General features: G+C 40.6%; 1 protein-coding gene and 1 non-coding gene across 2 annotated transcripts in view; both read left to right on the top strand.

Annotated features, from left to right (window-relative positions):
• Positions 1-27,791, top strand: part of CSMD3 (CUB and Sushi multiple domains 3) — a 778,187-nt gene that overhangs the window by 566,111 nt on the left and 184,285 nt on the right.
• LOC114811703 lies at positions 7,748-7,885 on the top strand. The gene has a single exon (XR_003759399.1). It is a non-coding gene; the product is annotated as a small nucleolar RNA SNORA7 (small nucleolar RNA).

Here is a 27,791-nt window from a genome sequence, read left to right as displayed (position 1 = left end):
GTATTTAGTCAGTGGTATTTACTGAACAGTTACTTTATTCAGAGCATTGTACTTAAGTGCTTGGGAGGGTACAATAAAGTAGGCATGATTACTGACCTCAAGATCAAGCAGTATGATCCTAAATTTCCAATGAATTAATCAAATGATTATATTTATGAAGGGTTTACTTTATGCAGTGCACTTCTGTACTAAATGCATAGGTGAGTATGATAGAGAAATAGACATGATCCTTGACCATGATCCAGGGGCATGGTTGCCTTTGCTGTAGAATTCACCTATGTTATGTCTCACCTTCTGGATAGCAAAATATATTGGCAAGTGTAGGAAATAAATACATTCCTTGGTGTTTATACATAATAGCTGTATGATTTTCTAAAATGACCCTCTTACGTGTTCTTTTGGGTCTGTCCTCTTCCATTAGATTGCAAGGTCCCTGAGGAAAGGGATTGTGGTTTCTACCTCTATTGTACTATTCCACAAGTACAGTGTAGGTGTTCAGTAAGCCATCATGCTTTCTTTCCCAGTTCCACTGCAAGCGGTTAGCATTCAGACACTGGTAGCATGTCCTGCGTCCCTTCTGTCTCCCAACTTTGGGAAAAGGCTTCACCTTGTTTTCACAAACTTTTACAATGTAATTTCATTCCTCTATGTCCCTGATGACCTCATGAACTCACCTGCCCTTCAGTTGATTGACCACCCATCTCAGCTTTCATTCTAGCTGCAGGGATCCAAAAACTAGCAAGAAAAGAATACAGACAGCTACTGCCAAAGCTTGGAGAAGCGAGTGACATATACATGAGGAGAAACTTGACCCTGTGTGTGTTTTCACCTAAGCCCTGCTTGAAACTGTGGGCAATATTGGTCACCTAAATACGAGATGAATAAAGAGTAAGAAGTTCAGGGGTGTGAGGGAGGGTGGGATTATCCTACGCCTTGGATTCCCTTAATGTCTACATGTAATTATAGGGTTAAAGGAAATAATTTTTGAAAGAATTAAGAAGCAATTTAACAGATTACTGAAGCACACCAGTTAAGTCTTATTTGAACATATGACCTTCAGGGGAAGGCTTGGAGAGAGGGAAATGAGTGGCGGCTCATCACTCCATCCCTGTTTCCTCTAATCCTTGGTCCATGAGTCCAGTTTGGGGAAGGGATTGCATCTGATTCATTCATTCATTCATTCATATTTATTGAGTGCTTACAGTGTGTAGAGCTCTGTATGAAGCACTTGATCTGATTATATCTGCCCTAGGAAAAGCACAGTGATTAGCACTGGAATGGAATTCAATTTATTATTACATAATGCCTACTGTATGCCATTCCCTATACTGAGTGCTTGGAAATGTGCAATAGGATAGTAGAAATGATCACTAAGCTTAAGGTGTTTACCATTTAAGTAATGCACATGTTAAGGGTATCTGCCTGAAATTATAACCAAGATAAATAATTTTGTTCAACCATGTAAGCATAATAAGATGGTTGGATGTTGGATATTGGACTGAAAATATTTAATAATGTGAAAAAAGACTATTTGTGATGTTTTCCTTCCCATGGAATTTTTTTTGGAGGAAAGAGTGTTAGTGTACTTTTTCAATATTTCATTATTCCGTCATGTGGAATTGAGGTGGCAATATTTCATAGACTGACAGGTTTAAGCTAGATGAATGATCCAGAAAAGCACACAGCATGCCAGAGTGAGACTTTTGTAAACATGCAAGGCTCATCATCTTTGACACTGCCCCACTGATATTTTGGGATGTTGTAATGATCTTTAATTATTTTACACTGCAATCTAGCATTGATTACAATTAAAATGCAGATGTTTCTCATTTTTAATTTTACTGAGTCACGATTTAATTTGCCACTTAGCAACTATATTTTGCTTTTACACTTTAAAACAAACCGTTATTCTTAAATCATAACTTAAATTTAAAATAGCCTCAAAGGATGTGTATATTATTTTTCTTATAATAAAAGTGTGTAATACATATTGCACAAATTAATTACTATATTTCTATAGTAGAGAAGGCTAGAGAAAGCATTCTATAGCTGGTTAACATTCCACATAGTTTTCCATCTGGAATTTGTTCCCTGTAAATAAGTCTAAAAAGCATATGTCTAATTGGAAAATATTTCCCATTTACTGAGGATATGTTTGTTATATTCCACAATATTGTATTTTCTGTTTACCAACCCTGTTTTACTCTCCCAAGAGCTTGGTACAGTGGTCTACAAACACTAAGCACTAAATAAATATCAATTATTGATTGCTGCTACCACCAGAATTAAATATGTGTTCATAATATTTAATGTAGCTACATAAATTACAATTAGAATGGAAAAATTCCATTTGTCAAATAATAATAATAATAATTATGGTATTTGTTGAGCATTTACTATATGCCAAACACAGTTCTAAGTGCCACCTGTTCCCACAATTGTACATTCCTAGCACTTAGTACAGTGCTCTGCACCCAGTAAGTGCTCAATAAATACGATTGAATGAATGAATGCTGATGTAGATACAAGATGATCAGGTTGTCCCACGTGGGGCTCATAGTTTCAATCCCCATTTTACAGATGAGGTAACTAAGGCACAGAGAAGTGAAATGACTTGCCCAAGGTCACACGGCAGACCAGTGGCAGAGCCAGGATTAGTCTATCTACTTGTTTTGTTGTCTGTCTCTCCCTTCTAGACTGTGAGGCCATTGTTGGGTAGGGATTGTCTCTCTCTCTTGCCAAAATGTACTTTGCAAGCACTTAGTACAGTGCTCTGCATTCATTCAATAGTATTTATTGAGCGCTTACTATGTGCAGCGCACTGTACTAAGCGCTTGGAATGAACAAGTAGGTAACAGAGACAGTCCCTGCCGTTTGACGGGCTTACAGTCTAATCGGGGGAGACGGACAGACGAGAACAATGGCAATAAATAGAGTCAAGGGGAAGAACATCTCATAAAAACAATGGCAACTAAATAGAATCAAGGCGATGTACAATTCATTAACAAAATAAATAGGGTAATGGAAATATATACAGTTGAGCGGACGAGCACAGTGCTGTGGGGATGGGAAGGGAGAGGCGGAGGAGCATAGGGAAAGGGGGGAAAAGAGGGTTTAGCTGCGGAGAGGTGAAGGGGGGCGGTAGAGGGAGTAGAGGGAGAAGAGGAGCTCAGTCTGGGAAGGCCTCTTGGAGGAGGTGAGTTTTAAGTAGGGTTTTGAAGAGGGAAAGAGAATCAGTTTGGCGGAGGTGAGGAGGGAGGGCGTTCCAGGACCACGGGAGGACATGACCCAGGGGTCGACGGCGGGATAGGCGAGACCGAGGGACGGTGAGGAGGTGGGCGGCAGAGGAGCGGAGCGTGCGGGGTGGGCGGTAGAAGGAGAGAAGGGAGGAGAGGTAGGAAGGGGCAAGGTGATGGAGAGCCTTGAAGCCTAGAGTGAGGCTGCACACAGTACAGTAAGTGAGGCTGCACACAGTAAGTGCTCAAAAAATACAATTGAGTGAATAAATGAATGAATGAACCTACGACCTCAGACTCCCAAGACCATACTCTTGCCACTAGACGACGCTGCTTTCACATTGCTTTATCCTGAAAAAACATTAATTTTTGTAAATTTGTATTTTCATTATATAGATTAAATAACTGTTTCTTTGGAGGGTTTCTAAGAAAATGGTTATATCTTGGATGCAGCATAATTAAAGGAACATATTCTGTGGTGTATCCACTGAAAAGTGCAAACATGATGGTAGTGAAAATTTGTTTATATGTTTAAACTTAGAAACCTAAAAAAAAAAAAAAATCTGTCCTCTCAATTTAACACACATTAGGGGGAAGTTAGAATCAGTGTACATATTTTAATCTCGACCTAGAAAACACTATTAAGAGTCTAGTAAGAAAATGAGTAATTTCAGGTGATCAGTACTATCCAACAGATTGTTTGGCATAATTTAACTGGTCTCTGACATATCAAGGCTGCTTGCCAATGTAAAGTTATAACTAATATTAATTGGATCAATGCTAGATAGGCAGTCAAAATATTTAGTTGATTTGGGGTATTTTTCTTTACAAAATCTTACTGTCTTTAAAAAAAAAATTATCAGTGATACCTACCTGAACAAGCTTCTTGTATATTTGTAGATAGATATAGAGATCACTATCTTGGAAATTATCAAGAAAATACAAGTATTGTTTAGGGACCACTCATTAAAAAAACTAGCCTTAAAGCTTGTCCTTGTGGATTTTCTTAAACCTGAGTAAAAATGAATGTTTTCAAGGGACACTTCACATCATCTTTCATTCCTTAGTAACAGACATGACTTAATATGAAGGAGGTCTTCTTAGGTTTGGGGGTGGGGTGATGCAAAGAGTCCTTATTTAACCCTCTACCCTTAATAAAACCTTTCTTAAATACCCCAAATGTGAAATAGTACATAAGATATCAGTGACTGATGAATGTACACCACATGGAACTCAGCTGAGAAAACAAATTCAGTAATTTTCTTGTAATGCTGTAAGATGATTTTGCCTTCCCAAACTTTAGAATAATCAGTCAATCATTTATTGAGTCCTTCCTGTGTTCACAGCACTGATAGTTCTTGGGAGAATACAACACAACAGTATTAGTAACCGTGTTCCTTGCCAAGATATTTTACAGCCTCAAGGATGTCACTTGGACTATTATGACTAGTGGACTCAGCCAGGTGGAACCTAAAACTTGGATTCACTGGCCACAGTGCCCTGTTTCCCTCCCTGTATTTATCCCCATCCTCTTTTTTTCTTATTGTTCTCAGTTTCATCATCTGGAAAATGGGGATGAAGAGCCCATTTTTCCTTTCCTTTAGATTCCATATGGGAAATATATTTACACAGTGTTTACTACAGTGCTTAGCACATAAGAATTGCTTAACTGTTGTGGGCAGGGAACGTGTCTGTTATATTGTTATATTCTTTCAAGTAGTTAATACAGTGAGGGTTCTACACACATAAAGCACTCAAAAATATGACCGACAGACTCACAGCAAACATTATCATTATTATTATTATTATTATGAATTGTGAGGCTCAGGGAACATGATTCTCACACTTGTATCTTTTTTCAGTGCTTAGTGTTTCATACACAGAAAGTGCTTATTAAATGCTATTAGATGAATGAACAAGCACTCTTTTGATCAATGACAATTATTGAATTTTTACTGCATGTAGAGCACTATACTAAGCCCTTGGCAATGTACAGTACAATGTAGTTGGTAGGTATGATCCCTACCCACAAGGAGCTTACAGTTTTTAGACTGTGAGCCCGTCGCTGGGCAGGGACTGTCTCTATTTGTGCCCAAATTGTTCCTTCCAAGTGCTTAGTACAGTGCTCTGCACATAGTAACCACTCAATAAATATGAATGAATGAATGAATGATACATCAACCTAAAGCTTTGTGCATACTTCACAGTCAAGATTTTGAATGTCTAATCATGTGCAATTTGTATATTTTGAGTGATACTAAACAAATGACTCCAAACACATTCCCAACATAAAGTTTCAAACTTCAAGGGAATAATTAAGTTTTATGGGTCATAAAGGAATCTTAGAATATTTTACCATAGCAATCACACTTGGTGCACCCCACATTGCTAATCCACTTCTAAGAGGTTTAAGTGTTACTAAAGTTAAGTTCAAATGGAATGTACTTTCTCCTTAGTCCAGTTCATCTTCACTGAAGGCCAGTCCTAGCATAACCTTTAGCCTAATTATTTTAATGTCTTTGTCTCATATTAGACTATGAACTCCCTGATGGCAGAGATTGTGTTTATTTCATGGTACTCTCCCAAGCACTTAGTACATTGTTCTGCATAAAGTAAGCAACTCAGCAAATACCATGAATTGAAACTATGTGGCCTACTAGAAGGAGCATGGCTTTAGGAGTTAGAGCAACTGGCTTCTAATCCCACCTCCACTACTTGTCTACTAAGTGACCTAGAGCAAGTCATTTAACTTACCTGTGCTTCAGTTACCTCTTCTGCATAATGGAGATTCAATACCTGTTCTCCCTCCTTATTAGATTGAAAGTCCCATGTGGGACCTGATTATCTTGTATCTACCCCAACCCTTAGTACAGTCTCGATTAGACTGTAAGCCCATCAAATGGCAGGGACTGTCTCTATCTGTTGCCGACTTGTTCATCCCAAACACTTAGTACAGTGCTCTGCACATAGTAAGCACTCAATAAATACTATTGAATTAATACAATGCTTGGCACATAGTAAAAACTTAACAAAACACGCTAGTCTGAAAGCTCATTGTGGACAGAGAATGTGTCCACCAACTCGGTTTAATTGTACTCTCACAAGCACTTAGTATAGTGCTCTGAACATAGTAGACAATCAATAAATTCAATTTATTGATTGTTTTATCCATTATTCTTATAAATGAATACCATGTTTGAGTTCGCAATGCCTGCTTCATTTTGACCATAGTCTATTAAAGTTTGCTTAATATTATCACTGCATGATAAATCAATCAGTCAGTGGTTTTTATTGACCACTTACTGTATGCAGAGCACTGTACTAAGCTTTTGGGAGAGTACAAAACAATGGAGTTGGTAGACATGTTCCCTGCCCACAAGGAGCTGAGATTTATTTGTATATACTGGCTGATTCATCCATTTATTCAATCGTATTTATTGAGCTCTTACTGTGTGCAGAGCACTGTACTAAGCGCTTGGAATGTACAATTCGGAAACAGAGATAATCCCTGCCCAACAACGGGCTCACAGCCTAAAAGACCACGCTCAAAGTCTAAAAGCTGATAAATACAGGAACTGAATGTATACATTTAGTAGGTAATTTATGCTTGTATTTTAGTAAAAAAAAATATGTATATACTTCAAAATATGACTCAACACATACTGGACAATTATTGCAATACAAAGAATAAGGAAATCTAATTTGATCAAGTCAGTTCTCCTCCATTGTGGTGCTTATCTTCCTGAATAATTTTGCATTAAGGAAATTTCACATAATAAATCTGACTTGACTGCTACCTCGCATCCTGAAAATTTTTTCTTTGTTAACACATAGTGTTGTATCTGTACAGATGCCTGTTGTGGGAAGACTATTTTCCTAATTTCTCAGTCACATTATATCCAAAAAAAGAATATGAAAAACACTCCTAATGATGGAAAGACTGAGCTTTGTTTAAAATGTATATTTCACATTTCATGACCTTCCATCGTATATAAGAAGAATATAAGTGTTAGAGTCTATCTACATGCTGAGAAGCACTGCGGTCTAATGAATAGAGCCCAGACCTGGGTATCAGGAGTACTTGGGTTCTAATCCCAGCTCTGCCACTTGTCTGCTGTGTGAAGTTGGTCAACTACTTAACTTCTTTGTGGCTCTTTTAGTATTTAGTTCTAATTGGACAACAAACCCTATTTTCCCCAACCACTTTAACTAACATCTGGGGGCTTTTAAAAGATATTCTCAAACTGGCATACTATTAAACTGTGATAATTGCCAACGGAAAGCACCAGGTGAAAAGCTGTGGTAGTAGTAATAGAGCCTGGCCCTGAGAATCAGAAAGACCTGAGTTCTAATTCCAGCTCCACCACTTGTCTGCCCTGAGACCTTGGGCCAGTCACTTCACTTTTCTGGGCCTCAGTTCCCTCATCTGAAAAATGGGGATCAAGACTATGAATCCTTTGTGGGACAGGGACTGTGTCCAATCTGATTAGTTTGTATCTACCCGAGTGCTTCCTCTCTCAGAATCGCATCTGGAGAGCTTTCAGTGCTCTACCAGTGTCAGTTATGGGAGGGAGAGTCAAACAGAGGCATTCCCATTCCATTCTTAGCTTGGGCAGTGGCTAGCGAGTGGAAGGCAATCTGCTACAAGTCAAAACTCATCTATACTGGGCAGCAGCAGCATGGGAGAGAGTTGAGAAAGGAGACTTACATTTACTGTAAAGAATGAGGCAATGAAAGTTACTTTTGTATTTTTACCAAGAAAACGCTCTGGATACACTACTAACATAATTGTAGATGAAGGAAGGGCATTCTGGGAGAAAAGTATCCTTGGAGTGTCTATGGATTGGAAATGACTCAACAACATAAGACAAGATCCCAGTACTTAGAACAGTGTTTGACACATAGCACTTAACAAATACTATTATCATTATTATCAATAATAATAAGTACTTAATGATTACATTGCACTGTAAAGGGCATTTTGGAAGTGGTACTGAACAGTGATGTACATTGCAAGTAAAGTGATTCCCTTTCAAAAGAAATGGTTGTTATCAAAATCCTGAAAAAACAAAAAAAGATAAAAGTCTGTCTGATATATATGCATATATATTTATATATTTTTTTTTCTATAAGGTCTCTTTTTACCTCATGTCACATGTAGGACTCATGTCCAGCCCTCTCTCCTCTCCTCCAGTGCTATTAATACTAATACTAATGTGCATAAACTGCATAAGATTGGAATGAGTTGTTAAAAAACAAACTATTCCACTTTATTAGATTTCAAATATATTTTCAAGACGATTAAAAGTTCCACATGCATCAGATCATGTTTTCATTGTAAGAATATATGTGGATACCTCTTTTAATATTTTAATATATTTATTTTATTAGAACATTCATTGAACTAAAATATCTTTATTATACCATATAGACATATATGAAAATGCTAAGGATGGATATCAATAAATTCATAAAGTCTAGAGAGGACTAATGGGTTTATATGACAATGGGTCCTGGGACCTAAACAAGGAAGACTTGTTGGAGGAAGTGGAATTTTGAGAAAGCTTTCAATGTGCTCAGTGTTGTGGTCTGTAATATTTGGGGAGGGAGAAAATTTAAAGCTTTGAGAATAGCATGAGTGAAGGAAGAGAAATGGGAGAGTGATCAGTATTGATACTGTTGGAAGATTAGCTGGGAGGGAATTGAAGAGAGCCTATAGGGGAATAATTGGTTTCAAGAGAGCAATTAAGGTGGGGCAAGTTGGTGAAGATTTTTGAAGCTGATTTTGTAGAGTTTTCCTTTGATATAGTGGGATACTGGAAGCAGGGGAGGTTTCTGAGGAGAGGAGGGATAGTTAGTGCCAAATGACACTTCAAAAAGATAATCCAAGCAGGAGTTCATGTGGACTGGAGATACAAGAATATACACAGTGTAAGCAATAGGACCATTGATCCATCCTGGAACTTTCAACTTGAAGACCAATCACAGCATGGCTCAGTGGAAAGAGCTTGGGCTGGGGAGTTAGAGGTAATGGGCTCAAATCCCAGCTCTGCCACCTGTCAGCTGTGTGACTTTGGGCAAGTCACTTCACTTCTCTGTGCCTCAGTTCCCTCATCTGTAAAATGGGGATTAAAACTGTGAGCACCATGTGGGACAACCTGATCACCTTGTATTCCCCAGCGCTTAGTACAGTGCCTTGCACATAGTAAGCTCTTAAATACCACCATTATTATTAAGAGAAGCAGCGTGGCTCAGTGGAAAAAGCACGGGCTTGGGAGTCAGAGGTCATAGGTTTGAATGCTGGCTCTGCCAGTTGTGCACTGTGTGACTGGGGCCAAGTCACTTCACTTCTCTGCGCCTCAGTTGCCTCATCTGTAAAATGGGGATGAAGACTGTGAGCCTCACGAGGGACAACATGATTACCCTGTATCTACCCCAGCGCTTAGAACAGTGCTCTGCACATAGTAAGTGCTTAACAAATACCAACATTATTACCTCCAAATAGCTTTTCATTTTCAGACATAAGTTCAATTTTGAAATATTTCTTTCATTCATGACACTAGCTCTCTGTTACCTCACTACTTCCACTTATAGGATTTTGCCAGAAAACAATGTCAAAGTTAATGTATGTATGCATCACCAGTCTTACATTAAGTTCTCTGACTCAATAGGAAGCACAGTTGTTTGAACACATTTTATTTTGCATGTTTTGTATTCACTGGTGATTCCAAACTTTTGTTCTTTCTCAAAGTAATGACAGAAAAGGGTAAAGGGGTGGAAATAAAGTTTCTTCTTCTATGAACTGAAGAACAATTACTCTGCAAAGAAAAATGGAAATGATTAGTAGCTCTAAAAATCAGATATGCCAATACAGGTCAAAAGAGCTTTGAATATCACCCAAATGTCCATCATAAAAACAAACAAATCAGCTAATCAATGGTATTTCTTAAGTGCCTATTGTGTAAACAGCAGCGTGGCTCAGTGGAAAGAGCATGGGCTTGGGAGTCAGAGATCATAGGTTCGAATCCCGGCTCTGCCACTTGTGCACTGACTGTGGGCAAGTCACTTCACTTCTCTGTGCCTCAGTTGGCTCATATGTAAAATGGGGATGAAGACTGTGAGCCTCACGAGGGACAACATGATTACCCTGTATCTACCCCAGCGCTTAGAACAGTGCTCTGCACATAGTAAGCACTTAACAAATGCCAACATTGTTATTATTATTATTAAACAAGATCCCTGCCTGCTAGGATCCTATAATCTAGTTCAAATACAGTAGAGGTGAGGGAAGCAATAGAGTACATGTGAAAGCTGAGGGGGTGGGGTGAGTAGCAGAATGGTTAGGGTATATGAGGTCAAGTTTGTAGGTGACATAGGGAGGGACAGTAGAGTGGAGCTTATTGCAGTGCTTTGCACATAGTAAGCACTCAATAAATATGATGGTATTTGTTAAGCGCTTCTTATGTGCCAAGCACTGTTCTAAGCGCTGGGGTAGATACAAGGTAATCAGTTGTCCCACATAGGGCTTACAGTCTTCATTAAATTAATGAATGAAATAATAGGTAAGTCATAGATGATACATGAAGATGAAGATTTTTTTGGGTAGGACTTTGAAAATGGGGGAATGTATTTTGAAGGGGACGGCAGTTCCAGGCAAGAGGGAGGGAATAAGCATGGGGTTGATGGCTAGAGATGAGATCAAGGCACAGCTAGTAAGTCAGTATTAGAGGCACGAAGTGTGTGGGTTGGAATTTAGTTGAAGACAGATGACGATAGGTAGGAGGGGCAGAACTGATTGAGTACATGAAAGCTGATGGTGCAAATTTTCTGGTTTGCTGTAGAGATGGTTATTTGAGGGGGAGAAGTGCACAGAATTATTATTTTTTTTAAGGAAAATGATCAAGGCAGCGGAATGAAGTGTGGACTGGAGAGGGAGAGGTAGGCAGGTCAGCAAGGAGGCTAATGCAGTAGTTGAGGCAGGATATGACAAATGCTTGGACCAGCAGAGTAGCAGTTTCGGCCAAGAATTTAATTGCATGTTAGGTGCTTAGCCCCTATTCAGTTAACTGCAAGAACTAAACATCAGTTTGAACAAAATGACACTTTGTGAATAAAGTCATTAAAGAAGGTGGGTATTGTACTGAACAAACTGTGAAATCCAGGATCATACACTTGCTTAATTCTATTGCTACATACGATTTTAACTCCCTACCATTTTCTACATTCCATTCAACGTGACTTAGTGGGAAGCAACATGGCTTAGTGGAAAGAACACAGGGTTGAGAGTCAGAAGTGAGTTCTAATTCCGACTATGTCACTTATCTGCTATGTGACCTTAGGCAAGCCACTTAACTTCTCTGTGACTTAGTTACCTCATTTGTAAAATGGGGATTAAGATTGTGAGTCCCATATAGAACAACTTGATTACCTTGGATCTATCCCAGTGCTTATTATTATTATTCAGAAAAAACCTGAGCTTTTGAGGGATGTTTTAAGTCTTTTTTTTTTCCACTGATGTGGAAATACAGTTTTAGGTGTAAATCAAAATAAGGACATCATTGAAGATCTGGTCATGTTGTGCCACCTAAAAGAAACCGTGACAAAAAGAAAAACTCTTACATTTACAATATTTTTAATTGTCAACAATACTCTTGGACATATAACCTTTCTTGATATAAATTCTAATATTGAAATTTTTTCTGCTTCCATCTATCTCACTGTTGCTTCCTACAGATTAGGGCATAATTTAATTTTGCCAGACCTACTATCCTATGTACAATGATTCAGGCCACCATGGCAACTGTGAATGAATTCGAACTTAATCTGTAAGACTCCTGAAAGAGCTAGTTTGTAGCTAAGAATATTGATGAGACATGGAATGAAGTGACATTATCACTTAGTACAGTGCAAGTGCTTATTACAGTGAGCTGCATGAAGTGAGCACTCCATAAATACCGTTGATTCATTCATTCAGTCGTATTTATTGAGCATATACTGTGTGGAAAGCACTGTACTAAGAACTTGGAAGAGTACAATAAAACAGTAAAAAGTTACCAGTCATATCAAATTTGATAAACTTTTAGAAGAAAAATGTGTTCTTGATTTGGGTCTAATTCCAAGGTTTGATGAACACTTTTGAAAAGGAACATGGAAATATTGCTGATGTTGGCAAATAAGAAGAGTCAGAGGATGTGGGTTTCTAGCATTATGTTCTGTTAAGTTACCTAGAAGACTTCAATCATTCAGTCAATCAGTGGTATTGACTGAGTACTTACTGTGTGCAGAGCACTGTATTATTAAGTGCTTAGGAAAGTACAGTATCACAGAGTTGATAGACATGTTGTCTGCCCACAATGAGCTTTCGGTCTAGAGATGAGCCTAAAGTCCTTGGATTGGAATGGTAAAGAGTGGCAGTGGAAGATGTATTCACTTGTGAAGTTATTTCTTCTCATAATGCCTTGATAACACAAATGATGACCGAGGCATATCAGCATTTGAAAGCTGCCATATCTCTGTGGAATTTGACCCCAGCAGTGAGTATTGTATTTCACTGAAGAGGAATGTTCCATCCCTTCTACATACAAATTTACAATGTAAATAGGACAATATCCGGGCTGTTGTTCTTGGATACCTTCTTTAGAAAGACTTAAAAAAATTCATTAGCCAATGTTCTTGCAAATATCATTCCAGGTTAAAAAGGTTCCTATCATCCCTCCAAATCACCTAGAAACCTTGAAATGTCATCCAACCAGACCAAGTCAGTGCAAGAATGACAATATATTTGTGTTACTTCTTGTGTTATACCTATTTTGTCTGATCTGTTGATAAAATGGGGAAAGAAAGAAAATGTACTCTTTTAAAGGCCTTGGCATGGCCAAGTTGGAAGAGAACAAGCCTGGGAATCAGAGGACCTGGATTCTCATTCCAGCTCTATCAATTGCTTATTGTATGACCAATTATTCTCTGTTCCTCAGTTACTTCATCAGTAAAATTAAGTACTTTGTGAGGAGCAGCGTTGCTTAGTGGAAAGAGCATGGGCTTGGGAGTCAGAGGACATGGGTTCTAATCCCAGCTCCACCACTTGTCTACTGTGTGACCTTGGGCAAGTCACTTAACTTCTCTGTGTCTCAGTTACCTCATCTGTAAAATGAGGATTAAAAGTGTGAGTCCAACGTGGGACAACCTGATAACCTTGTATCTACCCCAGTGCTTAGAACAGTGCTTGGCACATAGTAAGCGCTTAACAAATACCATGATTATTATTTTTAGGGAAGCAGTGTGGCTCAGTGGAAAGAGCACGGGCTTGGGAGTCAGAGGTCATGGGTTCAAATCCCGAATCTACTTGTCAGCTATGTGACTATGGGCAAGTCATTTAACTTCTCTGTGCCTCAGTTACCTCATCTGTAAAATGGGGATTAAGACTGTGAGCCTCACATGGGGGAACGTGATTACCCTGTATCACCTGATTAACTTGTATCTACCCCAGCACTTAGAACAGTGCTGTGCACACAGTAAGCACTTAACAAATACCAACATTATTATTGTTATAATGGGGATAAATACTGTGAGCCCCATGTGGAACAGGTCTGTGTCAAAACTGATTAACTTGTGTCTAACCCAGTATTTAGAATAGTACTTAACACTTGCTTAACAAAGTACCATAAATAAGTATCATCACTTTTAGGTAGGAATAATGCACATATTTCTACATTTCGCTACACATTTATGAATTTTAAAATTTTCATGTGATTTTTATTTCAATGTGATTGCTAATTACAATACATGTTTAACTTCTTTCTCAACCACCCCCCCTACACCTTGACACACTCCCCTCCCCCACCTCTTGACCCAGTGACCTGGCCACGTACTTTAAATCATCAGGGGTGATCTCCCTAAAACTTCCATTACTCCTCTCCAGTCCCTCCCTCCTACTACCCCTTCTTTAAATCTCCCATTTTTCCCAGCGGTATTACAAGAGGAGATCTCCTACTTTATCACAAAATTCAGCCCCTCCATCTGTCCCTATGACTTCATCCCTTAGTATCTTACCAAAGTACTTGCCCACTCCCTTCTTCCCTCCATGACCACCATTTTCAACTGTTCAATCTCAAATGGCTTCTTCCCCACTGCTTACAAACATTCTCCTATCCCTCCTAACCTGAAAAAAAAATAAAAATCCTTCCCTAATTCCTCTGACTCCTTCAGTCACCACCCCATTTCCCTCCTACAATTCTTCTCCAATTTCAATGAGCGAGTTGACTACACCTGGCATCCACCCACTTCATCCCACCAAAGCTGCCCTCACAAAGGTCACCAATGATCTCCTAGGCAAATCCAATGGCCTCTACTCCATCCAAGTCCTTCTCCACCTCTCAACTGCCTTTAACACTGTAGCCCTACACCTTTCTCCTGGAAATATTATCTAACCTTGGCTTCACTGACACGGTCCACACCTGGTTCTACTCCTATCTCTCTGGCTGCTCATTCTAGGTCTTTTTTAAAGGCTCTTCCTCTGCCTCCCACCCCATAGCTGTGGGAGTCCCTCAAGGCTCAGCTCTAGGCCACCTTCTATTTTCCATTTACACCCAATCTCTTGGACAACTTGCTCGTTCCCCCGGATTCAACTATCATCTCTATACAGTTGATTCACAAATCTATATCTCCTTTTCTCTCTTCTTCTCTACAGTCTTATATTTCCTCCAGCTTCCAGTACACATTTATTTTGATGTCCCTACCAATATCTCAAACTTAACATGTTCAAAGCAGAACTTCTTAACTTCCTTCCCAAACCCTGTCCTCCTCATGACTTTCCCATCACTGTAAACAGCACCACCATTCACCCTTTCTCACTTGTCCACAACCTTGGTGTTATCTTCAATTTGTTTCTCTCATTCAAGCCACATGTTCAGTCTGTCACTGAATCCTGTCAGTTCAACTTTCAGACATCCCTGAAATCTGCATTTTCCTCTTCTTCCAAACTGCAACCCTCTTAATCCAACACTTAGCCTATCCTGCTTGATTACTGCATCTGCCTCCTTGCTGATCTCCCTGCCACCTGTCTGTCACCACTTCAGGCCATACTTCATTCTACTGCCTGGATCATTTTTCTATAACACATTTGTGTCCATATTTCCCCACACCTCAAAGACCTCCAGGGGTTACCCACCACAGCCGCAGCAAGAAGAAACTCCTCACCGTAGATTTTAAACCACTCAATCGTCTAGCCCTCTCCTACCTTATGTCCTACCTGATTTCCTACTACAACCCACCCCCCCCCCCCCCACACACATTTTGCTGTCAACCTATTCACTGTATCTTGATCTCATCTATTTCACTGCTGACTCTCTGCCCACATCCTGCCTCTGACTTGGAATGCCCTCCTTCTTCATACCTGACAAATGGTCACTCTCCCTCCTGTCAAAGACCTCTTAGAAGCACACCTCCTCCAAAAGCACTTCCTCAACTAAGCTCTCATTTCTTTTTATCCCACTCCTTTCAGAGGCACCCTTGCATTTGATTTTGCAATCTTTATTGACCCCTCCTTCAACCCACAACACTTATGTACAAATTCATATTTTATTAGGGGAAGCAGCATGGCTTAGTGGAAAGAGCCCGGGATGTGGGTTCTAATCCCGGCTCCTCCACTTGTCTGCTGTGTGAACTTGGGCAAGTCACTTCACTTCTCTGAGCCTCAGGTACCTCATCTGGAAAATGGGGATGAAAACTGTGAGTCCCACATGGGTCAGCCTGATTACCTTATATCTACCCCAGAAGTTAGAACAGTGCTTGGCACAAAGTAAGTGCTTAACAAATGCCATTATCATTATTATTATTATTATTCAAATTAATATCTTTCTCCCCCTCTGTATGGTAAGCTCTTTGTGGGCAGGGAATGTTTCTACCAACTCTGTTATATTGTACTCTCATAACTGCTTAGCACAGTGCTGTGCACATAGTAAACACTCAAATACAATTGACTGATTGACTATGAATTTATGAAAATAGCCATCTTACTCTTTATCATGAGTACATTCATTCAATAGTATTTATTTATTGAGCACTTACTATGTGCAGAGCACTGTCCTAAGTGCTTGGAATGAACAAGTCGGCAACAGATAGAGACAGTCCCTGCCATTCGACGGTCTTACAGTCTAATTGGAGGAGACGGACAGACAAGAACAATGGCAATAAATAGAGTCAAGGGGAAGAACATCTCGTAAAAACAATGGCAACTAAATAGAATCAAGGCAATGTACATTTCATTAACAAAATAAATAGGGTAATGAAAATATACACAGTTGAGCGGACGAGTATAGTGCTGAGGGGATGGGAAGGGAGAGGGGGAGGAGCAGAGGGAAATGGGGGGAAAAGAGGGTTAAGCTGCGGAGAGGTGAAGGGGGGTGGTAGAGGGAGTAGAGGGAGAAGGGGAGCTCAGTCTGGGAAGACCTCTTGGAGGAGGTGAGTTTTAAGTAGGGTTTTGAAGAGGGGAAGAGAATCAGTTTGGCGGAGGTGAGGAGGGAGGGTGTTCCAGGACCGCGGGAGGATGTGGCCCAGGGGTCAACAGCGGGATAGGCGAGACTGAGGGACAGTGAGGAGGTGGGAGGCAGAGGAGCGGAGCGTGCGGGGTGGGTGGTAGAAAGAGAGAAGAGAGGAGAGGTAGGAAGGGGCAAGGTGATGGAGAGCCTTGAAGCCTAGAGTGAGGAGTTTTTGTTTGGAGCGGAGGTTGATAGGCAACCACTGGAGTTGTTTAAGAAGGGGAGTGACATGCCCAGATCATTTCTGCAGGGTACATAATACTGGGTAATTGTAAAGCAGCATTACACAGTAGAAATAAAATAACTGTGGAAGTTGGGGGATTCACGAGTCTAGTACTAGCTCTGCTGCTATCTTGCTGTTTGATCTTGGGTAAGTCACTTAGTAAAGGGTTTTTCCCCTCTCAGGATCACACCTGGAGACTTTCCAGTACTTTCCAGTACTCTACCAATCTCAGTTATGGGAGGGAGAGTCAAGCAATGGCATGCCCATTCCATTCCTTGATTGACCAGTGGCTAGTGAGTGGAAGGCAATCTGCCACAAGTCAATACTCCCTTGTGCTGGGCAATAGTGTCATGGGACAGAATTGAGAGGGGGAAACTCAGGTTTACTGACCGGAAGAAGACAATGGTAAACCACTTCTGTATGTTTTTCAAGAAAACTCTATGGATGCACTCTATGGATACCAGAACGATTGCGGGTGAAGGTGGGGTGTTCTGTGATAGATATTTCCACGGAGTTGCTATGAGTTGGATACAACTAGACGACATAAGACAAAACACGACAAGGATCCATATACACCCGCACAGTGCTCTGCACATAGTAAGCACTCAATAAATACGATTGAATGAATGAATGAATGAATACTAGAGATTGGTTCACTTTCCCCCAGACACAAAGAGACAAAATCTTATGTCGGGGCTCTCTTTAGTTCACCTGTATCACCGAGAATTTTTGCTGCATGTCTGATACAAAAAAGTCAAGGTGACCATCTCAAGACCTTACATAAGCATTTTTCTCTATCCATAGAACTGGGCTCTAGCAATAACCTAAACAATTTTATCTGCCCTGATAACAGATCTTAAAATCAGTCCACAATTCTATGACTGCTTATGTCACAACGTGAAAGACTTTAGTGATCTTTTAGCTGTCATTCATGGCTTGTATTCGGATGGTAAACTATGTAGAGTGTTTTCAACCTAGAGTGATTCTTTATCAGTGGCTACTCTAGGATGCATCAAATAATCTTAAAGATAGATTCAGAACAGTATGCCTTTCTTTCAGTTCAAAGGTCTGCACACATAATAAAATGCTAAAATAGCTCATTTAAGGGCTCCTATGTGTTGATTGCCCAAGAGGAAGCAGCATGGTCTAGTGGAAAGAGCATGATGCTAGGAGTCAGAGGACATGGGTTCTCATCCCGGCTCTGACACGTTTGCTATGTGACACTGGGTAAGTCGCTTCACTTCTCTGTGACTCAGTTCTCTCATCTGTAAAGTGGAAATTAAGACTGTGATCCCCATGTGGGACAGGAAATTTGTCCAACCTGATTACCCTGTATCTACCCCAGCACTTAGAACAGTGCTTGGCACAGAGTAAGTGCATAACAAATACCATAATTAGTAGTAATAGTAAACAGTATCTTTAAAGTATGTATAAATAAATATAAATCCCTTCACAGAATCAAAATGCTATTAAATTACAATTAGTCTGACGAAGACCTACTTAGGGTATGTATGCCACATCTGACAACCTTATAATCCACAAAGCATTTCCACTGATATAGAGGTGTAATTTTTCCAGGATGATCCTATATAGGTAGCACTCCTTCCAGTGGTACAAAAACATCAATAGAAAGCAAAAATTGAGAGGGCTACTGGACAAAGCAGCAGTAGTAGCCAGAGATCCTATAGAGACAGACTTTTAAGTTCCTTTGTTTCATTTGTTTCATTGGAAACAGTCTTTATTGAAATATAAAGATTTTTGTCCTATGGTGTTTGCAGAGATAAGTGGGAAAGCATAATACAGTTGTAAACAAACAAATATCTTGTATTGCTGTCACAAGGTGTGTCACAACATGTTTGGATGATTTTCAATGGAGCGGTGCCTTTGTTTTCATTGCAATGAAGGTCTTGTATTCTCTAATTATTTACTGTTTTTCAAGCCTCAAATGTATTCGCCAGACAAGATGATCATTTGATCTTCTTTCCCTGCTCTACCCATACTCTGGTGCCAATAAGCAATGAAATGTCTGCCAGCAGGAGAAGAGAAGCAATCCACAAACTAGACAATTGACCATTATTAATCATGAGTTGATTGTAAACAGAAGGTCATCTAGGGAAAGTGAATATTTTGGTTCCGACACAATGATTATATGACCTTTCAGCTATATGTCCAGTTTCTTAATGACATTTTCAAACATTTCAAACATTTTCAACATTAGCCAGTTTGTGGACTTGGACAAGAAGAGGTAAGTTTGTTTTAAACTTGGAGAGAGAGAAGTTAAATGTAGAAGAAAATGATAAAAGATTCCATAATTCTAAATCAGGTACAATCAACTGAGAAAACGGGTGTTTTTTTAAATTTCAATTTTTTTTTGTTTAATTTTTTACTAGTACTTTTTAAGTACTTACTATGTGCCAGTTACTAGTCACTGCAGTAGATGTAGTTTTTCACCGTGTAGTTAGAAAATACAAAGACAATTTCATGTGGCCTCTGAAACCCGCTCTCCATCATGATAAACCTTCCCTTCATCCTTTCCATGATCCTGACTCATTCACTCCTCCTCCTCACCATCACTGAATCCTGGCTCTCCCCAGATCACATCATTTCCCCTCTTGCTTTCTCCAGCAGGGCCTGATCTTCACCCACTCTCCCAGGCTTAGTGGAAAAAGAGGAGGTGTTGGCTTCCTTCTCATGCCTCACTGCCAATTTTGCAACATTCCACCACCCCCATCCCTTCCTTTCCCTTCCTTTGAAGTCGATATCATCCACCTCTACCATCCATTCTAGACTCTAGTAACAGTCATTTAATGCCCTCCAGGTCCCACCCCCAACTTTTCTTTTAACCATTTTGATCAGTTTACATAAATTCATGAGAATTTCAACAAATCTTTTTCCACATCCCTTCTCTCTTTCTCCATGTCTACATTGATCAAAAATGTTCCTGACGACCCTTCCACTGCCCATTTCACTTCTCAATCCACTGACCTCTTGCTCCACCCTACTGCACCCATTCACCAACTTAGATACACACTCAATTTTATAATCTCTAGCCACTGCACAATCTCTACCCTCACAAACTCTGAAATCTGACCACAACCTCCAATCTGCCTTCTTTTTCACATGCCTCGTCCTGCAAATCTGTCCTGTTCCTCTATAGAGAAATCCAATCTTTTGACCCCATCCAATTTTCTCAACTTATGAAGCCCCATTTAGCTTCCATACCTAAACTACCTTCACCTGATGACTAAACTGATGCTCTAAACACCACCCTCTCTACTGAACTAAATTCACTCTCTCCTCTATCCCTTTCTTGATCTTATACCCATAGCCCATAATCCATAGCCCTGGATCAACTCCACCATTCATCCCTCCTTTGATACTTGGCATGAGCCACAGAGTACTCTTGGCAGAAATCTAGATATTAGAATGACTTCATTCACTTCAGGTTTGTCCTTTTGTGCTTTAACTCTGTCTTCTCTGCTTGGCAAAATCATTTCTCCTTCCTTATTGACACCCATGTCATCACACTTACCTGTTGCTCCAGATGTTTAGCTCCCTCTTTAAACTCCCTGTCCTCCTGCCTCCCTTAACCCTTTCCCCTAATGCTCTGGCCACATACTTTATTGAGAAAATAGAAGCCATCAGGCGTGATCACCCTAAAATCTTCCCAGCCCCATCCCATTCTTTTCTGCCCCTGACCCTTCTTAAACTCTCCCATCTTTCCCAGGAATCTCTAGATATCTCCTGCCTTCTCTCAAAATCTACCCCCTCCACTTGTGTATCTGATCCCATTTGTTAGCACCTTAACAAAACACTTACCTCCCCCCCCCATCTTCTAACAGTAATAATAATAATATTTAAGTGCTTACTATTTGCCAGGCACTGTTCTAATAGCTGGGATAGATGCAGAATAATTGGGTTGGACACAGTCAATCTCTGACTCACACAGAGCTCACAGTCTTAATCTCCATTTTACAGATGAGGGAACTGAGGCATAGTTAAGTGACTATGAAGTTAAGTGACTCGCCCAAGGTCACATAACGGACAAGTGGCAGAGCTGGGATTAGCCCCATGACCTTCTGACTCCCAGGTGCGTGTTCTAGCCACTAGGCCAAGCTGCTGCTACAGGGCCATGGTTCCTCTCCTCCATCAATGCCAGGTTCAACTTTTTGTTCTCCAGCTTTTTTTTCCCCATTGCTTTCAAAAACACCCATGTCTCCCCTATCCTAATAAAATCCACCTTTGACCCAAGGTTCCCTCTAGTTATTGCCTCATTTCCCTCCTAAATGCTAGGACTAACTGTTGGTTTGATATAATTTTGAATTAATTATAGAGGGTTTGCTGAAGGAAGTGGAATATTAGGACAATTTATACATCTTTATAGAAATCAATCAGTTGGGTTTTTTTGAACATTCATCGTGTGAAGAGCAATGAACTAAGCTCTTGGGCTAGTACAATACAGTACAGTAGTGAGACATGATCCTGACCAAAAAGATCTTATATTCTGGAGGAGGAAACAGACATTAAAATACATTTCAGATGGATATAAGTAAGTGTTATGGGGTTAGGTAGACTTTCCCAATCCCTCTCCAAGAACTTACTATAAAGTAAATGCTCAGTAATACCACTGCAGTTAGCTCTCTTAATTGCCTCCATGAAAATAGTGCTAAGTGAAGGGTGCTAAATGAAATATAATTTTCCGAAAGGAAATAATGTAAGCTCAAGAATGTGTTTCAAAGATTTTTAAAAAAATGATAATTTCTAAGCCACTAAGGGATGGTTCTCTCAATGTAGATGGATGTGTTTCTGGATAAAATTGCTCTAGGGTACTTCTATGTTATGAGGATTTCTAGAAAGATTTTGAAATGTGTGGAATTCTCCTAAGTGCACAAGCTGTGAGCCCCATGTGGAATAGGACTGTCTCTGACCTGGTTAACTTGTACCTACTCCAGTGCTTAGAACAATATTTGTAACATAGTAAGCACTAAACAAATATCATAGAAAAGAAAAAAAAACCCTAGGGGTCATTCTAATCAAAGATCTCCCTGCTAAGTGGTCCTCCTCCCCACATCGGGATCTGGGCAGAAAATGCGAGAGAGAGGAAGTCGTCCACCATTCCCACCATGGGAGTGGTCTCTCTGGACCCGGCCAGGGTCAGAGAACGATTCTGGGAAGACTGGTACCTAACTGGTTCATTGGCAGGAACTTCCCATATGTTTAGTACAGTCTTTTACATACAGAAAGCCCTCAGTAAATAACATTGATTGACTTACTGATGTGCTTGCTTGGTGGAGACCCTGTTCTCTTTCCTCCATCTCCTAATTGTAATCTAGAGGACTTATCCCACCCCTACCTGCCCTAGTCTTGTGGAAGGGAGTGACTCACCTGGTTCAGGTTAGAGTGTCTGGAAGATGAGATTCAGGGAAGGAGTTGGGAGTCTTGCAGGGTGCTGCACTTGCCCTCATGGAAAGAATATAGCCCTGGGAGTCAGAGGATGTGGGTTCTGATGTGTGACCTTGGGCAAGCTACTTAACTTCTCTGTGCTTCATTCATCTCATCTGTAAAATGGAGATCAAGACTGTGAGTCCCATTTGGGATAGGAACTGTGCCCAACCTGATAACCTTGTAACTACAGCAGCACTTAGAACAATACTTCACACACAGCAAGCACTTAGCAAATATGTCAGTTATAATTATTATTCTTATTGTCATTGTTATTATTAATAATAATACTAGTAATAGTAATGATAACTCCCCCAACAACCACTGAAAGTCTTCAGTTAGGCCTAGGTTGAGGCCAGTCTTCCATGGTTCTGTGCTCCCTGTTCCCTACTACAATTGTCCTGCATCCCCATCTCCTACCCTCCATACCCAGAGGGGAGGGCCACCCAGGATTTCTCCAGGAGGAAGGGAGTAAAAGAGATCCAGGAGGGAGAGACAGAGAAAGAAAGGAAGGGAGAGAGGAAGAAAGAAGGAAGGACAGAAAGAAAGAAAAAAAGGAGGGAAAGAAAGAAGAAAATAAAGAAAGGAAGAGCAAGGGGGCAGAGGGGAAGGGAATGGGGTAGGGGAAAGGGAAGTTTAAGAGAAAGGCTGGCAGATATGTAGCCTCTGGTTCCATCTTAAACCCCTGCTCCACTCTCCAGGGTCCCTCCTGGCCTAAAGAAGTCTCCCAAATTATTTCACTGTGACTCAGAGATGAAAGGCCTATTTGCTGTGAAAACATTGATTGTATCCGCAGATATCAGTGACCCCCGATAAATCAGAGAGGAATGAAGCTTTCAAAAGCCTATATTGCAAATCAAATAAGGGATAGATGACAGATGGTGGAATCCCAAAAAAGAAGCAGCATAGCCTAGTGGATTGAACACAGGCCTGGGTGACAGAAGGACCTGGGATCTAATCTTGGCTCCCCCACTTGTCTGCTATGTGACCTTGGGCTTACTCTGGGTCTCAGTTACCTCATCTGAAAAATGGAGATTAAGACTGTGAGCCCCATGTGGGATAGAGATTGTGTCCAACCTGCTTAGTTTGCATCTACCCCAGCACTTAATAGAGTGTTTGGAAAATAGTAACTGCTTAACAAATTCAATAAAAAATAGGAGTTCGAGTGCTCTGCAGACTGAAAACAAACCAAAGGCTTCTACAGACATTTTAGGACATGATATTGTAGATTGTATACATAATCTCATCCACTGGATTGTAAACTCTTTGAGGGCAGGGATCCTGTCTATCAACTATATTGTACTCTACCAAGGATTTAATATAACGTTGTATGTACAGTAAGACTTCGATCAATATCACTGAAAGACTGATTGATTGATTATAGCGCTCTCATCATGCTACCTCATTTCTGCTGCAGAATGAAAAAGTTTTAGTCTCCAGTATAATCACAGACAAGGAAGTATTCCTAAAGGAATAGCAAGAACATTTCAGTGTTTCCTCAACATGCTTTCAGTTGAATATGAGGACTTGTAAAATATTATTATTATTTATAGTATTTATTGAGCGCTTACTATGTGCAGAGCACTGTACTAAGCGCTTGGAATGAACAAGTCGGCAACAGATAGAGACAGTCCCTGCCGTTTGACGGGCTTACAGTCTAATCGGGGGAGACGGACAGACAAGAACAATAGCAATAAATAGAGTCAGGGGAAGAACATCTCGTAAAAACAATGACAACTAAATAGAATCAAGGCGATGTACATTTCATTAACAAAATAAATAGGGTAATGAAAATATATACAGTTGAGCGGACGAGTACAGTGCTGAGGGGATGGGAAGGGAGAGGGGGAGGAGCAGAGGGAAATGGGGGGAAAAGAGGGTTAAGCTGCGGAGAGGTGAAGGGGGGGTGGTAGAGGGAGTAGAGGGAGAAGGGGAGCTCAGTCTGGGAAGACCTCTTGGAGGAGGTGAGTTTTAAGTAGGGTTTTGAAGAGGGGAAGAGAATCAGTTTGGTGGAGGTGAGGAGGGAGGGTGTTCCAGGACCGCGGAAGGACGTGGCCCAGGGGTCGACGGCAGGATAGCTGAGACCAAGGGATGGTGAGGAGGTGGGCGGCAGAGAAGCGGAACATGCGGGATGGGCGGTAAAAAGAGAGAAGGGAGGAGAGGTAGGAAGGGGCAAGGTGATGGAGAGCCTTGAAGCCTAGAGTGAGGAGTTTTTGTTTGGAGCGTAGGTGGATAGGCAACCACTGGAGTTGTTTAAGAAGGAGAGTGACATGCCCAGATCCTTTCTGCAGGCAGATGAGCCGGGCAACGGAGTGAAGAATAGACTGGAGCGGGGCAAGAGAGGAGGAAGGGAGATCAGAGAGAAGGCTGACACAGTAGTATAACGAGAGCCTGTAATAGTAAGGTAGCCGTTTGGGTGGAGAGGAAAGGGCGGATCTTGGCGATATTGTAAAGGTGAAACTGGCAGATCTTGGTAACGGATAGGATGTGTGGGGTGAACAAGAGAGACGAGTCAAGGATGACACCGAGATTGCGGGCCTGAGAGACGGGAAGGATGGTCATACCATCCACGGTTATAGGGAAGTCTGGGAGAGGACTGGGCTTGGGAGGGAAGATGAGGAGCTCAGTCTTGCTCATGTTGAGTTTTAGGTGGCGGGCCGACATCCAGGTGGAGACGTCCCGGAGGCAGGAGGAGATGCGAGCCTGAAGGGAGGGGGAGAGGACAGGGGCGGAAATGTAGATCTGCATGTCATCTGCGTAGAGATGGTAGTCAGAGCCATGAGAGTGAATTAGTTCACCGAGGGAGTGAGTGTAAATGGAGAACAGAAGAGGGCCAAGAACTGACCCTTGAGGAACTCCAACAGTTAAAGGATGGGAGGGGGAGGAGGCTCCAGCGAAGGAGACTGAGAATGACCGGCCAGAAAGGTAAGAGGAGAACCAGGAGAGGACAAAGTCCGTGAAGCCAAGGTGAGATAAGGTATGGAGGAGGAGGGGATGGTCGACAGTGTCAAAGGCAGCAGAGAGGTATTGGACAGTATACAATATACAGTATACAATACTGTCCAATGTGTATAGACATGGTACTTGTCCCAACTACTGGGGAAGTCATCACAGCAGTCAGAGCCATGAAAATCAGAAAAAGAGCACATGAAACTGATGACAGAGAGCAGCACTGAGACCCGTGCAAAGTTTGTTATAGTCCTTTCTAAAGCATTTAATATTTGCAGTCTATCTGGGCTATGGAAATTTCCTAGCAAATTTGATTGTCTTGAAAAGTTCATCAAGGTTCTGAAGCTATCCATCATGGCATGATTGGCCTGTCCAATTAATTCCTTTCGCAATGGATTACAACAAAAATTCCTAGAAGGCCCAGTACTGTTCAGTTTATTCAACACAACTTTGTTGGAAAATGCAGCGCAAGACCAAATGCAGGTTTTACCATATGCTCCTGAACCTCTGGGAAATTCTTCCAACCCTCAAACTTCAAGGACTATCCAAAGTCCTAAATAATCAATAGAAAAATCATTGCATGCAGATGATTTTACCCTATAGGTACCTAAATAAGACAATCTACAAAGCCTTTCAACAGCCTCACCAAAACAACCAGGCTTCATGAGAGCAAAATGTCAAAGAAAACAAAGGTGCTATTTCAACCTTTTTCAGGGATATCAGATTCACAGATAAGAATGTATACTGATAAACTAAGCAAATGACCTGGTTAAACAGTTGGAAATAATTTGCAGGTGGGAGGCAAAGGAAAATAAAAAGATAAATAATGGTAGCATTTCCAAATTGATGCCACACAAAAGGATCATGGGTGTCTGTCAAAGTGTAAATGAGAGATAGTGAGTTAGAAGCTATGACCTGAAGAAAAACAAAATAATTGGAGACAGCCTCTTAGAGGAATTGGGATTTCAGGAGGGCTTCATCATGCCCACTGTGCAGAAGAACAGAAAATATCCCAATCATTTGTTGTCATCTCAATAGCATTTTGTTTTAACTATAACAATTATGGTGGCATTATTTAAGTCCTGTGATTTCCTTCATTATTCTTATGTTAAAGAAGATTCCACACAGCTATCTATAATCATTCCAAGGTAACCTGGTTTACAGATGCCTATAGAAATGTTGTCAGAGCCAGGTGGTTGCCATTCTTCTTGACTCCTCAAGAATCAGAGGTGAATCCACATCTTCACATGTTGGCCTCTTCTCCCTCCTTTATAGAGTTTGTTTCTTGTTGGTGGAAGGGGAGATCAACCAGTGGCATTTAACAAGTGGTTACTATGTTCAGAACGCTGTACTAAGCACTTGGGACAGTACAATATGGTATAATTTCCTTCTTACTAGTTGCCCTTGCTTGCATTGTGCTGGGAGGACAATTGAGCCAACTGTATCTTCATCAGTGCTGCTGTAGTTGTTACAGTATCTTCAGCTTTCTAGCAATGTTTGAAAATACTGCAATGATCTAGTATCACAGTCCTCCCATTCTTTATGATCTTAAGGTGTCGTAAAGTGTTAATGATGAATCAACTGCTTTGCCTCAAATACTGTTTTTTTCCTCCTTACATAAATTGGTTTTAGCTGGCAATTCTGGTAGTGATACCTTACCATAATTAAAGTGTCATATTTATTGGGAGATAAAAATGTACCCTCTTTAGGGACCCTTAATGATAGCCCAGGTGAATTTGGTTCCCATTCAGTATAGCCAAATAGAGAATATAGAGTATTGAGAAAATTCAAGACTGCAAGAGAACCAGAAGATGTTTGAGGACCATTTCTAATCTTGAAGTTAAACTCGAGGAAGAAAGGTAGAGGAAGCTCCATCAGGGAAGCAAATGGAGCCCTCTCCAGTAACCTATCTCCTCCCACATTCAGATAGGTACCAATTTCTTAGTACAGAACTCTGCACAATGCAGGTGCTCGATCAATCATTCATATGTACTAAGTGCTAATATGTGCAGACCACTGTACTAAGGACTAGAGAAAGTATATAATACAACAGAGTTGGTAGATGCATTCCCTGGATACAAGGAACTTAGAGACTAGACATGCAGATAGATATTAAAATAAATTATTGCTCAATAAATACCGCTGATGAATTACAGCTTGTGGCTGCAGATGCTTTTGAAATTCTTTCCACAGATCTTCCCAATAATTTTAAATATAGTCTCCACAGGCAGTGAACACACTGATTCTTCAAAATAATTGACAAATTGTTGGAGGTCAGTCAGTCAAATTTATTGAGTGCTTACTGTATGCAGAGTACTGTATTAAGCACTTGGGAGACTATAATATAACAATGTAACAGATACATTCCTTGCCCACAGTGAGCTTAAAGTTAGAAAAGGAGACAGA

This window comes from Ornithorhynchus anatinus, chromosome 4 (assembly GCF_004115215.2).
Source record: "Ornithorhynchus anatinus isolate Pmale09 chromosome 4, mOrnAna1.pri.v4, whole genome shotgun sequence".
In the NCBI taxonomy this organism is placed as follows: domain Eukaryota; kingdom Metazoa; phylum Chordata; class Mammalia; order Monotremata; family Ornithorhynchidae; genus Ornithorhynchus; species Ornithorhynchus anatinus.
Note: the sequence above shows the minus strand (reverse complement) of the source record. Positions and strands in the feature narration are given on the sequence as shown.